General features: G+C 36.6%; 1 protein-coding gene across 3 annotated transcripts in view; it reads right to left on the bottom strand.

Moving 5' to 3' along the window:
• LOC102966936 overlaps positions 1-24,186 on the bottom strand; it is a 79,477-nt gene that overhangs the window by 31,460 nt on the left and 23,831 nt on the right. The gene's annotated exons all lie outside the window — the stretch shown is intronic.

The following is a 24,186-nucleotide window of genomic DNA, read 5'->3' as shown; positions in this document are numbered from 1 at the left end:
AAAAAACAATGGAGCACCTGGGTGGCTCAGTTGGTTAAGCGTCAGACTTCAGCTCAGGTCATGATCTCATGGTTCATGGGTTTGAGCCCCGTGTTGGGCTCTGTGCCGACAGCTCAGAGCCTGGAGCCTCTCTTTCTGCCCCATGCTCTGTGTGTGTTTCTCTCTCTCAAAAATAAACAAATGTTAAAACAACAACACTAACAAGTGCCATACTGTTTTCTAAAGTAGCTGTAGTATTTTACAGCAGGCATACCACTAATTTATAAGGATTCCAGATTTTCCATATCCTTATGACAATTTCATCTTGTCATTTTTATGCCCATTATGTTATGTATATATGAATGTATAATGTGGTGTATCATTGTATCTTGACTTTTACTATGGATAATGATGCCGAATTTCTTTTTAAAAAAATTTTTTTTTTTTTACGTTTATTTTTGAGACAGAGAGAGACAGAGCATGAACGGGGGAGGGGCAGACAGAGAGGGAGACACAGAATCGGAAGCAGGCTCCAGGCTCTGAGCCATCAGCCCAGAGCCCGATGCAGGGCTCGAACTCACGGTCTGTGAGATCATGACCTGAGCTGAAGTCGGACACTTAACCGACCGAGCCACCCAGGCGCCCCAATGATGCCGAATTTCTTTTCATGTGCTTCATATTTTTTGGTAAAATGCCTATTTAAATATTTTGCCCATTTAAAAATGGTTATTTTTCTTCTTAGTCATAAGAGTACTTTATATTTCTGAATATGTCATCATCAGAAAAATTATGTAAATATATCCTATGATTCTAGCTTATATTTTCACTTTCTTGATAATTATTTTAAGGAAGAAAATGTTTAAATTTTGATAGAACCCAATTTATGTCTTTTTCTTTTATGGATCATGCTTTTGATATCAAATGTAAGTAATCTTTGCCTACCAAAGGACACAAAGATGTTCTAGTTTTATACTTTTAAAACCTGCATTTAGGACTTTGATCCATTTTGAATTAGTTTTTGTATATTATATGAAGTATGGGTCTCTACTAATTTTCTATTGCTGCCTAACAGGTTAACACAAATTTAGGAGCTTAAAACAACACACACTTACTGTCTCATAGTTTCGTTGGGGCCAGTTTGGGCACAAGGTAGCTGCATTCTCTGCCCAGAATCTCACAAGGCCACGATCAAGATGCCAACTGGGCCACATTCTTATCTGGAGGCTTAATTGGGGAAAGATGCATTTCCAACCTCATTCAAGTTGTTGGCAGAATTCATTTCCTATGGCTATGTGACCAAAGGCACTGGCTTTCTTCTGGATGTCTGCTGGAAGCTGACCCCAGGTCCTAGAGACCACTCACAGTTCCTTGCCATGTAAGCCTCCTCATTATGGCTGAATACTTCATCAAGTTAGCAAGGAGATTCTCACTCAAGCCTGCTAGGAGAGTCTTACACAATACAATGTAATTACGGGCATCATTTCCCATAACTTCTGCTACATATAACATTACCGAATTAAGGAGTGACATCCCATCACTTTTGACACTTCTTATTAGTCACAAATCATAGGTTCCAGCAGCTCGAGGGGAGAGGATTACACAAAAGCATGGACACAATACAGTGGAAATATTGGCGGTCATCCTAAGGTTTATCCAACACAGAGTCTAAGTTGATATTTGTTTCTTGATTGCACCCTTTGTTGCAAAGACTATCCTTTCCTTATTGGTTTATAGCGGCAAATTGTTGAAAATCAGTGGATCATAAATATTATAAGGGTTAATTCTTGGACTCTCAATACTGTTCCTTTGATCTATATGTCTATGTTTATTCCAGTACCAAAGTTTTAGCCCTCCAATTTTGTTTTTCTTTTTCAAGATTGTTTGAGTTATTCTGAGTTATTTTCATTACCATGTATGTGTTAGGACAGATTGTAAATTTTTCCAAAAAAATATTATTCTGGGATTTCAACAGGGATTGTATTGAAATACAGACGAAATTTAGGGTGAATTGCTATATTAATATTTTGAATTTTCTAATCCATGAACATGGGTGTCTCTCTTATATTTATATCTTCTTTAATTTTCTCATTTTTTTTTGTAATTTTCAGAGTACAGGCCCTGAATTTATTTTATTAAATGTACTCCTATATTATTCTTTTTGATGCTATTGCAAAAGTCATCATTTTCTTAATATTGTTTTCATACTATTAATTGCTTAAATAAAGAAATACAAGGGATTTTTGTTCATTGGTTTTATATTCTGTGACCTTGCTAATCTTGCTTATTAATTCTATTATTATTTCTGTGTTTACATATAAGATCGCACTGTCAGTGAATGAACACAATTTTACTTTTCCTTTTTAAATTCTAATGATTTTTTATTTCATTTTATTGGCCTGTTATACCATGTAAAATACCCATTTAACTATAAGTGGTGAAACTGGACATATTGATTTATTTCTGACTTTAGGGGAAAAGCATTAATTCTTTCACTATTATGTATGATCTTAGGTGCAAATTTTTCATAGATCCGTTATCAAGTTGTGGAAATTTTTTTTCTATTCATAGTTTGCTCAGAATTTTTATCTTGAAATTATGTTGGATATTTTCAAATACTTTTTTTGGATTTATATATAAAAACAATAGTTTTGTTTTATTTTTCATTCTATAATATGGTATATTAACTGATTTTGGATTTTAAGCTAATTTTGCTTTTCTGGAATAAATCCCTCTTGGACTTCTTTATATATGTTGCAGCAAACACTGTTTGCTAATATTTTGTTAAGGTGTTTTGCATTAAATTAATGATGCACATTTGTAATTTTTTTTACTTGTGATATCTTTCTTTGGATTTGGTGTCAGGGTGGATGGCCTAATAATATTACTTGAAAAATAGTTCTTTTTTTATATTCTGAAAAAAAAAATGTGTATGGTTAACATTTTTTTTCCTTAAATGTTTGATAAAATTCACCAGTGAATCCGTCTGGACCTGGGTTTTTCTTTGTGAAAATATTTTAAATTACTTAATTCAGTTTGCTCATTTCATATATGTTTATTCAAAACTTCTATTTCTACTTGAAAGATCTTTTTTGTGTCTTTGTAGTTATTTATCCATTTTACCTAAATGGTCTAATATGTTGTCATAAATTTGTTTGTAATACTCTATTATAATCCTTTAGTTGCTTTAGAATCTGTAGTGGTGCTTCCTATTTCATTTCTGCTTTTGGTAATTTGTAGCTCCTTTAATTTCTCTTTTGGTCAATTTACGTAAAAGTTTATCAATTTTTTAGATGTAAATTTTTTTGATGTTTATTTATTTTGAGAAAGAGAGAGTGTGCGCACATGGGAGTGGGGGAGGGGCAGAGAAAGAGGGAGAGAGAGAATCTTGAGGTGTTCCATGCTCAGCACAGAGCCCAATGCAGGGCTCAATCTCACAACCATGAGATCATGACCTGAGCCGAAATCAAGAGTCAGACACTTAACCTACTGAGCCAACCATATGCCCTAGATTTTTAAAACCTAGCTTTGTTTTTATTTTTTTCCTAGTTTTTAAATTTTCTGTTTCATTGATTTCTGGTCTGATATCTATTTCCTTTCTGCCACTTTGGGTTAGATTTACTCTTTTTTTCCTAGGTTCTTAGAATGAATCAGGATTATGGGTTTTAGATCTTTCTTCCCTTCCTATATAAACATTCAAAGCCATAATTTTCTTTCTAATCACTGCTCTAGTTCCATCCAATAAATTTTTATGTCATATTTTATTTTCAGTCAGTTGATTATGTTTTCCCTTTCTTTTTGACTTCTTATTTAGCCTATAAAGTATCTAGAAGAGCACTGTTTAATTACTAATACTTGATGTATTTCCAATTTTCTTTCTGTTGCCAATTTCTAATTTGATTCAGTTGTAGTCAGAGAACTTACATTGCATGATTTCAGTCTTTTCAAATGTATTTAAGCTTGTTTTATGCCCTCACATATTGTCTATAATGGAGAATGTTCTATGTGCACAAAACAAATGTATTCTGTTTTCTGTGGGGTAGAATGTTCCATATATGTCCCATATATGTCAGTTTGATCAAGCTGGTTGATAATGCTGTTCAAGGATTGTGTATCCTTACTGACTTTCTGTCTAGTTGTTATGCCATTTCCTGAAAAGAGAGTATTAAATTTCCAGGTGTAAACTTGAATTATATATTCCTCTTTTTAATTTGTCATTTTTTTGCTTCATGCATTTTAGGACTCTGTTTTCATATATATATATATATATATGTATTTATAATGGCTATACCTTCCTGACATACTGCCCTATTGCCATTTTTATTATGAAATAGGTCTCTTTCATCTTTTCATATTTCTTGTTTTAAAGTTTTGCTTTATATTAATGTAGTCACTCCATTTCTCTTATGGCTGTTTCCATGGTAAATATTTTTCCACCTTTTCTTTTCAACTTATTAGTCTTTGATTCTAAATTCTTAGAATGATGACTAAATTCTTAGCATTCTGTTCTCAGAAAATGGAATAACATCCAATTATGGTTATTCTTCACTCTTGAAATTTCAACAAATAAATGGCCATTTCTTTGGAATTTTTTAGATATGGAACTACTGAAAGGGATAGAAGGACACTAGGTAGAAAACATAAATAAACTCCCCAAATTTTGGGCAGGCAAATTTCATAAAGCTTGGAGAAAACTAAGTATATCAAAAGTAAAAAATGCTAAAATACTTAGTATAAATGTAGTTAAATAGTAGTAGTTTGCATGACTAATTAAAGGAGACCAGACATATAAAGCCATTATATTCATTCATAATGTAGGAATTTTTGTATGTTTTATTTACAGCTATATCCCCTTCACCCAGAACTGTGTTTGGTCCAGGAAAGATTCTCAATATATGTGTTTTGGATGAATGAAGGCTGCCTCCAAAGAAACATTTTATAAGAAGAAACTATAGTAGTATAACCAAGAATAAACATTAGTGAATTGTTAGAGGGATGCTCAAACACTAGTAAGGTGATTCTTATAAGAAGTTGGAAAGCTACACAAAGATTTCTGATCTCCAGTGAAAGGAAAGAAAAATCACACTATTTGGGACGAGTGGGTATTGACAACAAAGATTAAACAGAATACTAGAATTATAGTTAACACACATGTGTTCTAATCCTTGTTTTTTTCTTTTTTCTGTTCCTTTCTTTTCACTTGGACAAATCAACCTAATTGTTGAAATGTAGAGACTGAACAACCATGTTTATGGTTTCCTCTGCTTTTCACATTGAAATATTTCTTAAATGGAATATTACTTTTGCCTTTTCTGCAGAAGGGAATTATTTTCAGTAGAAAAAAAAGATAGAATGAACATTTCCATGGAAATACAGTACATATGAAAATCACTTAAGATGCAGCCTACAAATGCAAATATCCGGAATCCATTGCCCGTTCCATATATTGATTTACTAGGTTTTAGATGGTACCCAGAAATCTACATTTTTACTGATCAGTCTAGATTATTCTGATGTAGGTGCCCTGAAGGTTAGACGTTTATAAAGTATAACCTTGGTTAAGAACTAAGTTCAGCCAAGGGTTGGGGAATAGGCTATCCAAGAGCATCTAGATACTCCAAACTAAGACTGCCTTCCAGCTGAGGAATATAGAAGGAGAAATTAGTGGAACATATATTATTATGGAAATATTTTTTGTAAATTATAAATTTAAATATTTAAAATTACTATGAATACTTTATATTATTATTATTGGAGATCATAGAAAATATAAGAGGAGTATTAAAAGTTGGTGAACTTATATTAGGGTAAAATGATGTACACATAATAAAAGCTATTACATGAAAGAATATATTTTGGTAGCTCCCTGGGTAGAATTAAAATTTTTTTAATGTTTGCTTATTTTTGAGAGACAGAGACAGAAAATGAGCAGGGGAGGGTCAGAGAGAGAGGGAGACACAGAATCCAAAGCAGGCTCCAGGCTGAGCGGTCAGCACAGAGCCTGACATGGGGCTCACCCACAAGCTGTGAGATCACGACCTGAGCAGAAGTCCAATACTTAACCAACTGAGCCACCCAGTCTTCCCTCCATGGGTAGACTTAGAGCTATTTGATCAAATATACAAAGAGAGAGATTTTATCTTTGAAAAATAACTTCTTGAATATCAAAAATGTTTATATAGGTAAAAATTCAGGAATCGTTTTGACTTCAAGGATGGTTTCCGGTTATACACCAGAGATCTCTATTCTCAATTCTGTTCTCTGTAGCATTATTTATTAGTCATAAATGATAGGCATTATTATAATATTTGGAAATATTAGCCTGAGTATTTTCATCTGATACCTCCAGTTTTTCTCCTACCCAGTCAGCTGAGTGAGTAATCCTGTATTCGTTGCTATAGGGAAGGAATGTAGAACAGGGAAAAAGTATTCTTTATTGGCTCCTGAGTTTAAAGTTTAGGTCTTACAGTATTCTAATAAGATAATGCATTTGTGTAAGTACACAGAAAACATGAATTCTGGCATCTAAGATAAAGGTTCTGGTTGGAGAAGGAGAATTGGGTGAGAAATAGCGATGTGAGTTTTGATGATGGTAGCTTCCTCATAAATGGTGCCTGGGCCCTGACTTCATGCCCCACCAGGATGAGTGGAGGGAGATATGGCAGTGGGGAACTGTGTGCCGTCTCCTGGATACAGTGGATATCAATAGAGTAGCTATAACTGCCTCTTGTGTCTAGACAGATAGAAATTCCATGGAATCTTACCCCAGACTCCACGAGCTCCGTATTTGCAACAGAGCGACAGTTTGAACTGTGTGCAGGGTCCAGTGTGTCACAGAAAAAGAAGTGGATCTGAAGGGAACTTTTAGAAGGGAACAAAGTATAATACGGCAGGACCTGCATGTAACAAGACCTAAGTTGTCATGAGCATGAGAAGGGCTCAACAGATTCCAACATGGTCAGATGACAACCTGAGATACATTCTTTCCTGCCAATCCCCCACCATCTGCCTCATATCTCACTGGCATCATTCGAACCTTCCTGGAATTTAAAGGCAATTCTAGATAATGTCAACTGGGTAATGTCAACTAGATAATGTCAATGTCAATTACAAAGATTCAATTTTTCCACTTGGAGGAGAGGGTCAACTTAAGTTGGGTGATAAAACCAATAAAGAGGCTCACATTGGCTCCACTGTATATGTATACAGTGTATGTATATGAAAGTTAGGTATATGATGTATATGAAAGTTAGGAAAATAACAAAACCATGTGAGATTGTAAATGTGTGGGTGTTTGGCACACGATCCAAAAAGTAATAAATAGTTGGAACTATGGGTCAAAACCATCAAGATGATATGTTATGGGGATAATGTGAGCATAATATAAATATTCGAGTAGAGCCTGAGAGCTTAGCTGCAGAGAGTATAGTTAAGAGCTCCAATGAACATTATAATGCATTAATAAAATTATAGTGACTAAAGAAAAGGATGGCCCTAATCAACTGCATTGGAAGGATAGTAGTGAAGTGTGTGTGTGTGTGTGTGTGTGTGTGTGTGTGTGGTGGTCATTCTTTGTAATGTAATTTACTTTAAATTGGTTTGAGTTCAGAGAAATATAATAAACGGAAAATTTTTAACTGGGTCCTGTATTCTATGAATAATATGACCATATACTATATTTCTGATTAGCTCAGGGCAGTTCCATTAACACCTGTTGTCTTAGTAATTTGCAGGTTTTACATAAAGCAATTGGAAGAATGGAGACTTGTTTTTATCTGTAGATAAGAATTGGTCCAATGGGGAAAACATACTACTCATTAGGTGGCTGTCTTCAAACAATAAGGGCTATCACATGCAAGAGGAATTAAACTTTTCTCTGGTGCCAGTGGGTAGAATTAAGACCACTTAGAAAATATCCAAGAAGAGGTATTTTCACTTTGAAAAGAGAACTTTTTATATATCAAAACTCTCTGAAGATAGGGAGGCTTCCCCAAATTGAAGTGAGTTTCCTGTCACTGGTAGGGAAATAAAAAGACCAAATGGTTTCAGTAATGATATTGCAGAGAGAATCATATATCGAATGGTGGGGTCAAATGAAGTTTTGATCTTTCCCCAAACTGATATTTTTATAGTATTTAGGTTTAGAATCATGTGGGCAATCAGAAAAGGATTTGAAGAATAGAGAGAGAATGATTGTCAGAAACCATTATAGGTTACAAAGGGAGTTTCTAGAATAGAAACTGTTGAAAAACCTGAAGTATTTTCATGTTCTCATTTGTTATAAGCCAAATATATTATTTCCTGTGCTGCTCCTTCTACCAAATAATATAAAAATCTTGCCAGTGCACTTTGCATAAAAGAAATAATCTGAAATGGGGAAATTTTGATTTCTATAAGCCAACTGGCATCCTCTAGCAGAAAACACAGCCACTCTCTGGAATTGCAGAGCACCAGTGAAAGATGGCCCCTAGGCACTGCCTGCCTGTGAACAGTAGAATGAGAACATGGAAAATCTAGCACTTTCTGTTGCCTTTACATATGTATCCACTAGCATGCTTTCAGGAACAAGTAACAGAAGATCCAACTAAACAACAGAGATACTGGGGCGCCTGGGTGGCTCAGTCGGTTGAGCTTCTGACTTCGGCTCAGGTCATGATCCCATGGTCTGTGAGTTTGAGCCCTGCATCGAGCTCTGTGTGGAGCCTACTTCAGATTCTGTGTATCTCTCTCTGATCCTCCCCCATTCATGCTCTGTCTCTCTCTGTCTCAAAAATAAATAAACATTAAAAAAAATTTTTTTAAATAAAAAAATAAACAACAGAGATACTATGTGGCACAGCAGGAAGCCCAGAATAAGGCAGTTACAGGTGTGGTGGATTCAGTGGTTAAGGGTGTCCAGAAACCAGGTTGAATTCTCTCTGTGATTCTTTTTGGTTTTCCCTTCATAGCTGAACAACATGAACAACCATATAAACTGGATGAAGCTGCACAGATATTAGATATTGTTCTCACATTATAATGTCCAAAGGCAAAGAAGAGTAATATCTGTCTTATGTTGCTTACTAAGACAGAGTAAACCTTCCCAGAAGCCCCACAGCAGATTAATGCAACAGCAGACAAGTCATTGGATAGTACTGCAAATGTGCTCGTGGCAAGAAAAAAAAATTACTTGTAAAGGAAATGGAATCACTGGGAGTGGCCAGGTACACAACGGATATTCAGTGTCTGATCTGATTCAGTGTTCTCTCAGCAAGGAAGAAAAGTGATGGGAACCATATGGACTGTGGCTAGGTAACTAACAATGTCTGCTACAACCCTCTTGTGCCAGGTTTCAATGCCTGCTTTAATATGAAAATGGCTGTTGTATTAGGTTCCTAGGGCTGCCATAACAAAGTACCATGGGGATGCTTGGAAGGGAGGCTTAAAGCAACAGAAATTTATTGTCTCACATTTCTGGAAGCTAGAAGTTTGAAATCACGGTGTTGATGGGTTCATGCTGTCTCTAAAACCTACAGGAGAATCCTTCATGGTGTTTTCCTAACTTCTGGTGTAGATACATCATTCCAATCACTGCCTGCGTTATCACATGACTGTCTTTTCCCTGTATAAACACCTTCTTAATAAAAATACCAGTCATATGAGATTAGGGCCCCCCATTAATGATTTCATCTTAATTGCATCTACAAAGACTCTATTTCCAAAAAAAGTCATATTCATAAGTGCCTGGAGTGAAGACTGCAACATACCTTTTTTTAAATGTTTATTTACTTATTTTTGAGGCAGAGAGAAAAAAAGAGAGAGAGAAAGAATGGGCAAGGGGAAGAGAAAGAGGGGAGACAGAGAATCCTAAGCAGGCTCTGTACTGCCAGCACAGAGCCCAATGCAGGGTTTGAATTCACAAACCATGAGACCATGACCTGAGCCAAAATCAAGAGTCAGATGCTCAACCAACTGAGTCATCCAGTCGCCCCTCAACACATCTTTTTGGTAAGGCACAATTCAAGCCTAACATCTATGTCGTGATGCTCTTTTAGGGATCCAAAAGCTGTAAGGTTGCTTCTTCTGAGTCTTCCTATATGAAACAAGGTCTAAAGTTTCCATTCAATGAGACAGCATGCTACAATATATTAGAAAGAGCACCCAAACAAGATTTGAAGACTTTCATACTATTTGGGTCATCTTAAGAAAGTCACTTATTTTCTCTGAACCTGTCAGTTTCCTCGCCATGTCAGAACTTCCCAATATGATACTCTGACCCAAAGACATTACTTATCTGGTCTCTGAGGAGCTCTCCATGAAGATGATCATCTGATCATAAGTTGTAGGACTTCATGATCTTCCCTCTATTAAAGGAGGTTCTATGAGGCAATGTGGCATTCTCATTTTCTATAATACAAAACATCTTCCCTTGATGAGAAATTTGCAATTTGAGGTGTTGGTGGTTTAATAAGAGAAACATAGGGGCGCCTGGGTGGCTCAGTCGGTTAAACATCTGATTTTGGCTCAGGTCATGATCTCACAGTTTGATAATTCAAGCCCTGAGTCGGGCTCTGTGCTGCCAGCTCAGAGTCTGGAACCTGCTTCAGATTCTGTGTCTCCCTCTCTCTCTGCCCCAATCCTGCTTGTGCTCTGCCTCTCTGTCTCTCAAAAATGAATAAACATTTAAAAAGTTTTAAAAAAATAAGAGAAGCATAATTATTGGCTGAGATATTAAATTATGAGAATAGGAAAGTATAGAGGCAAATAAAGTCAAGTTATTGAAGATGGAATTTGTGAAGAAAAATACCCTGACCTCCAGTTACAGGAGCAGGATGGTTTAGAAGAAAAGGGGGTTTCTTGAATTCCATTGGCCTCTTTAACAAAGTTTGAAGAGTCCAATTGTATGAGTAGACAAGCCTAACACAGAACCAACTGAGATGAGATGGCATAAAGTTAGGGGAATGGGCACTACATGTATGAGATCGCTTATCCTTATACATTCTAGGAGAGTCACAAGGATTTAAAGAGGCTCAGGAAAAAATAGTGAGAGTTGGCTCTGATGCTGGGTCGGACACACACTCATGCTTTAGTGACTATAGTAATTAATATTTATGTCTGCCTGCTACCTTTTTCTCACCTTTCTCTAATTGAACATACCTCCCTGTCCTCAGGAGTGTATCTATAATATAGCTGAAACTATCATATTCCCTTACTCTGGTACACTGGATTGTTTTTTGTTTTTTTTAATGCAACATCATCCCCTTGGGCAGGAAACAGGCTAATAAACCTGGTTGGTCTTCGAGGAGGGCATAGACCACAAGTATCTACTTTAGATTTGGCTGAGGAGGATAACGGACAAAGAATAAACTCCCAGAGGGTTGGGCCAGCCAACACACAAAACAATGGAGAAAGACTTACAGAGAGCAGGATCAGTGTCTATTCAAGGTCCGGTTATTTCTGCTATAATATGACATATATGTTCCTAAAAATCACTGCGCTATGCAAAATCATGCTACAAAAACTACAGAGCTTATGGGGAAAATGAGGCTAGGGGCATAACACTCAAAAACTGTCAGTTACATATAAACATAAAAAGGAGCATAAGAAAAATGGCAGCACGGTTTTATATATACTAAATGGTTAAGGAATCCATAGATATTATAGTAAGTTCATCACTTTACCCTGAAAAAGACCCAAAGTATGCTTGTCTTACGGGGGCATTGGAAGGCGTATAGCTTGTGAGTTACTGTGAAGTGGTAGAAGAGGGTTATCTGAAATTGCCAGAACATTCTAATGCCAGATGGGGATGGATGTGGTTTATAACATGCAGTGAATGGTGCTAGCTGGTAGATGTTTAGAGATGTGTGTCTGTGCCTGTGTTTGGGTATTTCTACTCATTTTTCTTCAGCTAGCTCGTTTTCTGTGTTCGTCCAGTGTTTTTTCTGGACTCAGATTGCACATAAGTAAACACGAATTTAGTGTTATGTTCTGCTTGTTTCCTAACACATCAGTCCTTTTGGAACACTCATATTTTTAAAACCAGGATTATAGTGGACTGGGTTATATTTCTAGAATAAAGCCCATTGTCTGTCCATCTAAAGGTGTTTCACGGCAATATATCTTAGTAAAACCTTTTGTGTTGATAATCTAACAGTTTTTAAAAAACTGATTTTCACCCCAAGTTTGTGTGAAAGCCACAAAACCAATAAATTGGACACATATTCTGAGATCCCATTTTATACTGTGTGACCTTGCTATTGATACACCTCTTGCTTCAGTAAAAGTAGGACTTGGAGCGCTGGCTGAGTATTCTATAGAGCCAGCTTAAATCAAGACTTATAATGCTGTTGCTGTGTGTTTAAAATGCATCTTTGTGCTAAATCACTTTCTTTCTGAGGGAAAATAAATTAATCAGAACAGAAAAAGGAGAAAAATCAATTTTAGTTGGCATAGTCAAAGACCAGTTCAGCATTTCCCTTACAATGCTGATTTCCACACATTTCTATATCAACTAGAAAAATTCTCCTTAGGGTGAATATTGCAAATACTGAATTTTGGTGTTTTTGTTTCATTTTTTTTTCATTTAATTTTCTTTGTAAATATTATTCTTTAAATAGTTTGCAAACATAATATTTTTGTTTTCTTCATTCTGTCTCAGAAAAGTGGCAACCCCAAATATTGTATTCATCTCCTAGGGCTCGCACAATAAAATACCACAAACTAGGTAAATGAACAGAAATGTTTTCCTCACAGATCTGGAGACTAGAAGTCCAAGATCGAAGTGTCGGGAGAGTTAGTTTCTTCTGAGGTCTCTTTTCTTGGCTTAAAGATGGTCATTTTCTCCCAGTGTCTTTACATGGTCCTTCCCCTGTGCATGTCGGTGCCCTAATTACTTCTTATAAGGACGCCGGTCATATCGGATTAGGTCTCCCCATATGACATTATTTTACCTCAGTTACTTCTTTAAAGGACCTATTTACAAACATAGTTACGTTCTCAGGTACTGGGGGTTAGAATTTCAACATATGAATTTTGAGAGGACACAATTCAGCCATAACAACGCGTTGAAGTGAAAAACATGGGCAGGTTAAGTATGAACTGGACTTGGAAGGGCTTGGGTCCCAGTTCTTTACTCACCAACTCTGTGATTTGGGGTAGTAATCTAATATTTCCAAACTGCAGTGATTCTGATGGAGCAGGGTGTCTCTCCCAATTCCCAGAAAACAGTCATCCATGTGTGAGGTTCTCATCCTCCTTCCCACACTATTCCTTTCAGTCTGAAAACCAACACAGTCTATACAGAGAAAGGCAAATGTCTTACTGGAAAGTTTAGAGTGAATTTATTTTTAAATTTTTTTTAATTAATTTTTTTTAATGTTTATGTTTTGAGAGAGAAACAGGGCACAAGTGGGAGAAGAGCAGAGAGAGAGGGAAACGCAGAATCCAAAGCAGGCTGCAGGCTCTGAGCTGTCAGCACAGAGCCCGACGCAGGGCTCGAATTCACAAACCCTGAGATCATGGCCTGAGCAGAAGTTGGATGCTCAACTGACCAAGCCACCCTAGTTTAGAGTAAATTTAAAAGAGTTACAACTTAAGGAGAAAGAAATTAAAATCCTATTTTGCACTTTCCCTTGAATCTCAAGAAGGAAAGCACTTAAATATTTGTGTCCTTTCAAAGAAGAGTATGCCCCCATAACACTTTTCTTTATTTGTCTTTTTAAAAAAAAAAAATTCTTATGTTGATTTATTTTTGAGAGCCGAAGAGACAGAGCACGAGCAGGGGAGGGGCAGAGAGCACAGGAGACACAGAATATGAAGCAGGCTCCAGGCTCTGAGCTGTCAGCACATAGCCTAACACGGGGCTCAAACTCATGGACTGCAAGGTCATGACCTGAGCTGAAGTTGGCATCTTAACCGACTGAGCCACCCGGCGCCCCTCTAAACTTCTGTCTTTACACTCAGCCTTAAGTTCATGTACTTTGTCCACCAATTACTCCTTCTTCATTGCTCTCTGCTCTTGTCTGAAGCTCCTTTGCACTGCAAAATTCCACTTTATCCACAAGGGTGAACCCACGCCACTCACTCTGCCATCATGCCCCAGGAATCAAGCAGATTCAGGAGCAAAACAGAACTTTAGCCATCAGTCTCTAAGCTTTGCAGAGAACTGAGGTGGAATGGAGATAGTCAGTTGGGGGATGGTTGTGGGAAGGGAAATGTTCAGCCTCATGTGCAGAGATAGACACTGATTCTTTCAGATAGCCTGCTAGTGCGCTACCCTCAATGTGTCTATTCTCCCAAGGAGAGATATCCATTCATTTTTCCCCTGGAACCAGGACAAAACAAAACAAAACCCTACTATGAGAAGATAAGCAATGCCTCTCCAACTGCTATGCAGAAAAAATGTTTTCCTTCTTTGGATTTTTTTCTGAGGGAAGGCAGGGGGTAGCAGGAAGAAGGTGACAAGGGGAGGAGGAAGGGTCCTGCAGGAGTTGGAGTCTAATGGCTGCTATCTCTGGGGCCCTGGGAAGTGTTTCAGTTTCAATTACATTGCTAGGATTCAGAGTCAAGCAGTTTGAATAGGTGACTTCTCGCTACTTACATGTAAGTTTCGTGTAGTTTTTAGTGCAGACTAAAACTATACAGCACTTCAAGGTCTGTAAACCCTGTTTTAAGATACATTTAAGTTTTTCAAATGATTACCTTTTGGCTAGAACCACTATTTCCAGTAATTCACCAAAATGACCAACGCAAAGGGAAAGGGGAGAGGTACCTGCTATATGTTCTCTAGGCCTTTTAGAAACATGGAGTTAATCCTTTGGCCACACCCATGTGAATCTTCAAGAAAAGTGATATTGTGGACATCAAGGAAATGGGCACTTTTCAGAAAGGAGTGCCCCACAAATGTGACCATAGCAAAACTGGAAGAGTCTACAATGTTACCCAGCATTCTTGTTGGCATTCTTGTTGGCATTCTTGTTGGCATTCTTGTAAACAAATAAGTTAAGGGCAAGATTCTTGCCGAGAGAATGAAGGTAGCTATTGAGCATATTGAGCACTCAAAGAGCCAAGAGAGCTTCCTGAAATGTGTGAAGGAAAATGATCAGAAAAAGAAGGAAGCCAAAGAGAAAGGGACTTGGGTTCAACTGAAGTGCCAGCCTGCCCCACCCCGAAAAGCACACTTTGGGAGAACCAATGGAAAGGAGCCTGAGCTGTTGGAACCCATTCCCTATAAATTTATGGCACAATAAATGTAAAAAATAAATAAATAAATAAACCCTCAAGACTATAAAAAAATAAAAAAAACAAAATTTCAAGTGATTAGAGATATCTTTTTCATGCCATTCTGATCCTATCCCCCCCCCAACAATTTATTGTAGAGATATTGCTTTTTAGGAAAGAATGTATTTAAATATTAAGTGTCGAGTAAAAATTACTGACATCCTAAATTTTCCCTATAATTATAATCTCTGAATATTCACTTCTGATGAGAACATGTAAAGTCTAATGACAGGAAGCATTATCAAAGATACAGAAATATTTCATAATAAATAGTTCAACCTATTGGATATCCATAACAATTCTAATTTGTACATACCTAATAGTTTGGCCAGAGGTCAAACTATTCAGTTCTTTGAGATGTGCACCTTCCCTGTGTGGCTGTTTGCTTCCTCAAATCCAGAAAGGAAGATATAATCTGATATAATATAATCACATACATGTAATCACATCCCTCATTACTTTTGCTACACTCCATGGGCGAGAAACAAGTTACAGTTCCCACCCACACTAAAGGGGAGCATACCATAAAAGGCCATGAACATCTTGGTGGGGATTATGGGGGTGGGGGCCACCTTTCCTCCCCAGGTACATACATATTTACATGGGCTATTTCACTTACTCTCAATAACTCTGTGACATAAGTACCATAAATGCCTTTATTTTACAGATGAGAAAATTGTGGCCCTAGAAAGATTAAATAATTTGTCCATGTATATGCATTGGAGTTTTGATTCAAGTTGCGGGATCTAAAAGTTGAGGTTGCTTGCCTTTTTTGGGTTAAGGTTTATTATTTAATAATCAATAAAAATTTCATAATAAAGTATATTGCAAAAGGGGAATGTCTTTTCAACTACTTTAGAAAGAATATATTTTAAAAGATTATTAATGTACTTACTCCATATTATTATTATCTATTCAAATAAGTAGTAAATTCCCTCTCAAGGTTAAAAAATTCTGAGCCTGAAATGATCTTCTGTTGGATTATTTGGACTATATTGATGAAAAATACAGATTTCTAGTATTTTATTCACATATTCATATTGGTTACAAGATCGTGTATTTTAGTGATAAAGTTCTGCATGTCAAAGATATATTTAAACCCAGATATTGAACTTAATTAAAATTTTCATTAACCTTGTTTCAGTACACTTTGAACTATTTTGTTTTAATCACATTTCTAAAAGGAAGGGGAGAGAGAGACAGAGAAAACGACCTGATCCTAAGCATTTAGTTTCTAATTAGCTGTAGGTTAGCTTTAAAGTGATGCAATGGTACAATACACATAGGTCATTGTAATCATGAGCAGTGAATTCTTACCATGTTATCATTTAAGTTCTCTGAAATATAAAGTAAATGGCAAAACCTCATGACCCCTGGGTGGCTCAGTTGGTTGAGCATCCAAATCTTGATTTTGGCTCAGCTCATGATCTCATGGTCATGGGATCCACTCCCTATTGGGCTCTGTGCACTGAGCATGGAGCCTGCTTGAGATTCTCTTTCTCCCTCACCCTTTGTCCCTCCTCCACACACTTGCGCACATGCATATGTACTCTTTCTCTAAAATAATAAAAAAAAAAATGCAGAAAGTGAGGACTTAGCAGACTAAGTAACATTTGTTGCAAAACACCCAATTTACCAAGATACCATGCTCATTAGTGGACAGATTATAGGTGTTTTGCCCAAACAACTAAAAATGGAAAGCGATGACCACAGTCTCTAATGTTAGCTTTCACTGAGTGAGAATGCCCACCAGTACTCAGAGCCCGGGAAACATATACATTGACAGGTCAAAGTGAAGGACTGTCTATTAAATATCTTTAGGAAAATATTTCCTAAATCAACAGCCTTGGAAAAAATCAGCATTTTGCCAAGCAGTGAGTAATAACTTATGTATCCTTGAAAGTAAATCTTGGATTGGTCAAGCAATTTTCTCGGGATTACACAGCAAGTACAAAACAGAGCCAAGATTGAAACTCTGACAATTGGACCCAGTAAAGCCTTCATCTAGTGCTTCTCAATCCTGGTGCCCATAAGAATCACCTGCACGGCTGGGGTGCCTGGGTGGCTCAATGGCTTAAGCACTTGACTCTTGATCTTGACTCAGGTCATGATCTCACAGTTGGTGAGATCGAGCCCCATGTTGGGCTCTGTGCTGACAGTGAAGAACCTGCTTGGGATTCTCTCTCTCCTTCTCTTTCTGCCCCATCCCCATTTGCTCTCTCTCGCGTGCTCTCTCTCTCTCTCAAAAAAAAAAAAAAAAAAAAGAAAAAAGAAAAACAAAAGAATCACCTGCACAGCTTTCAAAAATTATAAATACTTTGGCCATATATGAGACTAATTTAAATCACAATCCCAGGATTTGGAGCTCAGGCATTTATATAGCTTTAAAAAGTATTTCTGGGGATGTTCAGTAAGTAACCAGGGTTGCAAAGCATGATTTTATGCTCTATTATCATCATTATATGCTTATTCATATCAGTAAATTTTAGTACCACATCAAATTCTCTCAGCTATGTCTCCTGGTTTTATTGTTTGTTTTTATTTTTTTAACTTTTATAGTTAAGAGGACATAAGTATTATGTATTTTGGGAACCATATTCATTCAGATTAAGCCACAGACACAAATTCTCATAGAAACCTATCAAACATAAATGGGTAACAAAATGTGATTTTTTTTTAAAGCAGTGTTATCTTAGTTTTGATTAATTTGTTTTTACCTCTTTATGTTACTTAAAAGAAGACTTCGTTTTTCCTGGGGTCTGAATTCATGCCAGTAAATGGATGTTTTTCTAACCCCTGTGCTCATGTGCTTTAATAAATGTTTTAAAGCTTCACAAAACATGGATTTATACTGTTCAAATCATTTTGGGATTAGGTCCAAGTTAATCATTTGTTCAAATGTCAGTACAAGCTGCAATTTTAGGGCAACTTTAGGTAGTTCATTTATTTCCTTTCTGAGCATTAGATAACAGGGTTGTCCTAGCCTTCTTTTTTTTTTTTTTTTCTTTCAATATATGAAGTTTATTGTCAAATTGGTTTCCATACAACACCCAGTGCTCACCCCAAAAGGTGCCCTCCTCAATACCCATCACCCACCCTCCGCTCCCTCCCACCCCTCATCAACCCTCAGTTTGTTCTCAGTTTTTAAGAGTCTCTTATGCTTTGGCTCTCTTCCACTCTAACCTCTTTTTTTTTTTCCTTCCCCTCCTCCATGGGTTTCTGTTAAGTTTCTCAGGATCCACATAAGAGTGAAACCATATGGTATCTGTCTTTCTCTGTATGGCTTATTTCACTTAGCATAACACTCTCCAGTTCCATCCATGTTGCTACAAAGGGCCATATTTCATTCTTTCTCATTGCCACGTAGTACTCCATTGTGTATATAAACCACAATTTTTTTATCCATTCATCAGTTGATGGACATTTAGGCTCTTTCCATAATTTGGCTATCGTTGAGAGTGCTGCTATAAACATTGGGGTACAAGTGGCCCTATGCATCAGTACTCCTGTATCCCTTGGGTAAATTCCTAGCAGTGCTATTGCTGGGTCATAGGGTAGGTCTATTTTTAATTTTCTGAGGAACCTCCACACTGTTTTCCAGAGTGGCTGCACCAATTTGCATTCCCACCAACAGTGCAAGAGGGTTCCCGTTTCTCCACATCCTCTCCAGCATCTATAGTCTCCTGATTTGTTCATTTTGGCCACTTTGACTGGCGTGAGGTGATATCTGAGTGTGGTTTTGATTTGTATTTCCCTGATAAGGAGCAACGTTGAGCATCTTTTCATGTGCCTGTTGGCCATCCAGATGTCTTCTTTAGAGAAGTGTCTATTCATGTTTTCTGCCCATTTCTTCACTGGGTTATTTGTTTTTCGGGTGTGGAGTTTGGTGAGCTCTTTATAGATTTTGGATACTAGCCCTTTGTCTGATATGTCATTTGCAAATATATTTTCCCATTCCGTTGGTTGCCTTTTAGTTTTGTTTGTTGTTTCCTTTGCTGTGCAGAAGCTTTTTATCTTCATAAGGTCCCAGTAGTTCACTTTTGCTTTTAATTCCCTTGCCTTTGGATAACAGGGTTGTCCTAGCCTTCTGATAAGAGTTTCACATTGATCTTATTCAAGAAAATCAGGTTTACGATCATGGTAATAGTGAATTTCTAGCTGTCATTGGTTTTGAAGAAACTAAGAACTAAGTTTGCCTTAATTAACTCCAGATACAAATTAACTAAAATATATATTACCAGGTACTCTGATAAATACTTTTAACTTATTATCTTATTATTCCTCACAAATATTTTATTCTTATTTTTCAAAGGCTATTTCCTTTTTATGCGTGAGAAAACCTAGCTTCCCAAGCTGATGAGCAACAGAGCTCGTATCTATCTAGACAGGGATATTTGGGATATCACATGCCACACTTAAAAATATATATAGTTTTTCAAATCCCTACATTTAAATCTGTTTTAAATCTTTGGATCAAGATATGTTTAATTATATATACAGCCTAAGAAGAATACTTTTGTCATGTAAAGCATAAAAAGAAGAGTGTGGATTAAGAAAAATGCATTTTTGGAAATTGAAACTATACTAACCCATTCTAAGAAAAAAGTTCTCCTTCAGCCTTAAATACCCTGAGACATAATCATAATGGAAAAGACTTTTGAGAACAACAGCAAGAGTCTGGAAGAGTCTGTTTGAGAGTGTACAATTTGGGGAGTTCAAGGGACATGAGGATATTAATGAGAACTTTCTGATATTAAGTCACTGCCATGATTTAAATGATTAATTATGATAACATGAAAATCATCCCACGATACTAAATCTAGCCATGACCGATTTTTGTTCATTATGACTATTTTATTACAAAGATATGAAATTGCACAGAATAGAACTGAGTTATTCTGAAACTATTCTCTATTAGGTAGAAAATTTAAAAATCTTTAAAAATGGAATTGGATCTTAATCTTCTACTTCTACTTAATCTTTCTAATGAGAGGGAAGAGATAGCTCATTCTATACCAATTTCCCATAGTTAGCTTGACAGTCTTCTTCAGAAGTAATTTTAGCGTATCATTAAGGCAAATATGGTTAACCAAGTACCATTTGAAGATAAACAAAGTGTGGCTTTACATAATAATTGCAAGGAATATGAAGAAAGAAAAGGAAGGGATGTGAACTTTTGTGACATCTGCACAAGTATTTGTTAATGCACAAGGGAAATGCAATCAGTGAAAATGGCATTATTTTAAAAGTTTTTCAAAGTTGAAAAGAAAATGAGATTGCTCTAGATGAATAACAGTTAAGCCCCAATAAAAAAAATAATTCTATCTCTATTAAAGCCAACCTCAGCCCTGCTGTGTAATCGTGTCTTTAAATACCCAGCCCTTATAGCCTTGTCTTCAGTCTGTTTTTCTCAGTATTGCTGAGGAAATGGAGAGATCATTTTGCTTCATATACAACTCGTGGGTTTTAATGTTGGTAAAAACAGTTAATTGCAATATCTAGATGATGGTGCCTTGTCACTTTTTATGCATAATTTTTTATTAAAGGGCTGGTCTAAAGTGTAGTTGCTACTAAAAGTGACAAGATGGTAAACTACTAGTTACTGCTGGGTTGCATTTCCAAGAAATGATGTATATTAGTTTTCTATTTGTTGCAAGTAATGTAATTTAAACTCAAACCAGTTTAAGCAAAAAAAAAAAAGAGAATTTAATGCGTCACATACATGAGAAGTACCAAGGGTGATGCCTCTCTCCCTCCATCTCTCAGTGCTACCTTCAGCTGGGTTGGCTTCATTCTCAGGCAGTCTTTCTCTGTGGTGAATGTCCACCAGTAGTTCAAGGAGTACAGTGTTCCCATAGTGATCATACATCCTGGTTCACTTAAGACCGTCTGAATTTGTGCCTGTTGTATTGCAATGTCAATAGTCTCCCCTTTCACTCTCAGAAGTGTCTTTCTTGGACCATAAAGCATATGGTCACCCTCCCTTATAGCCAGGGTAACCACAAAGCTTGTGACATATGCACAGTACAACAGAGTTTTGTCATGCGGCATCTCTTTAACATTTACTCAGTGCCAGTTCTCTCTCCTACCTTGGTTGGAGACTTAGCTTCTATGAGTTTTTTGCTCACTGTAAATGATAGACAGCTCTGTGGTCATATGTAGTCACAGAATGGCTTCAATTCAGTTATAAGAATGTGTCTACCAAGAATTTAGTTTCTTGTTTTCTTTTTTTTTTAATAAAGTTTTGCATTTTAATCTTTCTGCAAATGTTCCACCTCTCTTCCCCTTCCACCAAGGAAGAAAACTGGGGTCATCTGATTTTCCCCTCATTCACATCTTTCCTATTATGGTACCTACTGTTTCAAACACACCAAGATGAATGTAAGGAGATAGAAGAGAGGTGTGGGGTGAGGATAGCTCTTAAGAGGCTGGATGTCTTCACAGGCTTTGTATATGGCAGCTGATTAAACTTAATCTTTTGTCCTTGAGGCACTTCCAGTTTATTCGACTGGGGCCCACTGACGTTTCTTTTAACCTGGTAGACGGGTGTCAGTTTTAGGTAGTTACTAGCAAATTCTTTGACAGCCCCTAAAGGTTCAGCATTCACATCTCACTCCCTGCTGCTAAGGTCTCTGCACCTTTCTAGGCAACCATGTTGAGCTAGACCCTTAAATAACTCTGAACTGCCTCCATTCTTCTTTGTGATCCATTTTGGTTCACAAGAGACATTTATGAGTCTTCTGCCCTGTTATACTCTAAGAGTTCCAGATGACCCCAATGCAGCTCCCTCTCTCTTGTTAGCACAGGCTGCTACAGCTATTTTAGAAATGAAGCTACTACAGTCCTGTGTCTCCCAATTGCAGGAATATATTCCAAACTCTCTGAGAGGTCCCATGGAAGCCTTCTCTAGAGGCCTAGAGGTGAAGATCTCATACCTTCTCCCTCTTAGGTGGATTTAAGGACTCACAGGATGGCAATGAGGATCCCCAAGGAAATCTTACAACATCCTACTTTTTTTTTAACACTTTGAAACTTTTGCAGAATTTATCTGGTGAAGGGATCAAAGTATTGTTTGGCCATTTCTTTTATATAACATTCTAGCTTTGGTTTTTCACATTTCTTGCATCTTGGTGTCTCTGTGGAAATTCCACTTAAAACTTCTATTACCTTAGTGATCCCAGAAAGAACACAATTCTCTTTCCTTTAATGTCCAAATAATCACCACAAAAGGATTATGTTTGATCTTGCTTGGGACACATGCCCATGGAGAGAGGCTTATTTGATGGTCAGTCTAGGTCATATACTTATTTTTGTGATGGGGGAGATGGGTCTGTGTGAGTAGCAGCTCTGCCAGAAGAGACAGTGTGGTAAAGTTTCAGCTTCGAGACAGGAAAAAAGTGGCAGTAGCTATATATTTCTTTTGTTTTCAAATATAATTTCATTTTTTTCAGAGAGCATTTTAATTCTTTTAAGCTAATTGAGACTTGCTTTATTGACCAGTGTATGGACTATCTTGATGTATGTTACATGTATACTTTATTTTTTTTTATTTTTTAATGTTTATTTACTTTTGAGAGGCAGAGAGATAGAACATGCGTGGGAGAGAGAGAGATGGAGACACAGAATCTGAAGCTGGCTCCAGGCTCTGAGCTGTCAATAAATTTCAATAAAAACAAGTTGGTTGATGTTGTTTGAGTCTTCTATAAATTCATTGGTTGTCTCTCTACTTGTTCTGTAAGTACTGAGAATGAGGTTGAAATAGGCAACTATAACTGTATTTTTCATTTAGTTCTTTCTGTCAGTTCAACTGTCTCATCTTAGTTCTTTAAGTTTTTGTTTCACATCTTTTGAAGAATGTTTGAAGCATATTATGCATTTAGGATTATCATAACTTCTTGGTAAATAGAACACTTGACATACTTATTTTAGAAGTCCCTCTTGTCTATGCTAATATTTTGTGTTCTAAAGTCTGCTTGGTCTTAGTTTTCATTAACTTTGGAAAACTTTCAGACATCATTTCTTCAAATATGTGTGTGTGTGTGTATGTATATGCATATACTACATATACATACATAAATACATATACATATAAGTATTTTTCTTCCTTTTGGCTAGTTTTGCTTGCTTTAACTTCAAACTCACTGTTCTTTCCCCACCCCACCCCTAATAGGCTCTAACTTGATGGTAAGTTCATCTAGTAAGATTTTTATTTCCAATACTGTATTTTTCCTATCTAGAAGTTTCTTTTTTCATATATTCCATCTCCCTCTTAATTATGAGCATTAAGATGTACCCATTTACATATCTGAGTATATTCAAACACTTAGGGTAACTGTATTAATGTTCTTAATCTGCTAATTTTATTATAGTTGCCATTTTGGTGTCTGTTTCTATTATCTGATTTTTCTCTTTGTTATGAGCCACGTTTTCCAACCTCTTTGCTTATTTATTTATTTTTGACTGGATGCCAGATATTATAATTTTTACATGGTTGAGTACTTGATTTTATTGTATTCCTTTGAATAGTGTTGGAATTTGTTCTGGTAGGTAGATGACTAACTTGTGGGACAGTCTGATCTAATTAAGGTTTGCTTTTAAGCTTTTTTCAGGGTAGTTTTTCTAGTATCCTCTAACCTTGGGTTTATTTAGCTCTATTTCTTAGCCATGACCATTTTTTAAATCTCTACTGATTGCCCTGTATATCAGGTGAGCCCTCTCAACTCTAAATAGTGAGAATTCAAAAGATTTTCAGCCCCTGCATGAGCTCTTGGAGAGTTTCTGTCTCACATTTCTCTAGTAATTGTTCTTTCCAAGGAAGTGTTATTTTTCTAGTCTCATGAGGACCTTCTCTATGCATTCACAGATTAGTGTTCAATCAAAAATTCAAAGGACAGGTTTTATAGTTCTTTTTTTTTTTATATTCTGTCCTGTAAATCTTTGACCTTATGACCT

Source organism: Panthera tigris, chromosome B1 (assembly GCF_018350195.1).
Source record: "Panthera tigris isolate Pti1 chromosome B1, P.tigris_Pti1_mat1.1, whole genome shotgun sequence".
Lineage (NCBI taxonomy): Eukaryota > Metazoa > Chordata > Mammalia > Carnivora > Felidae > Panthera > Panthera tigris.
Note: the sequence above shows the minus strand (reverse complement) of the source record. Positions and strands in the feature narration are given on the sequence as shown.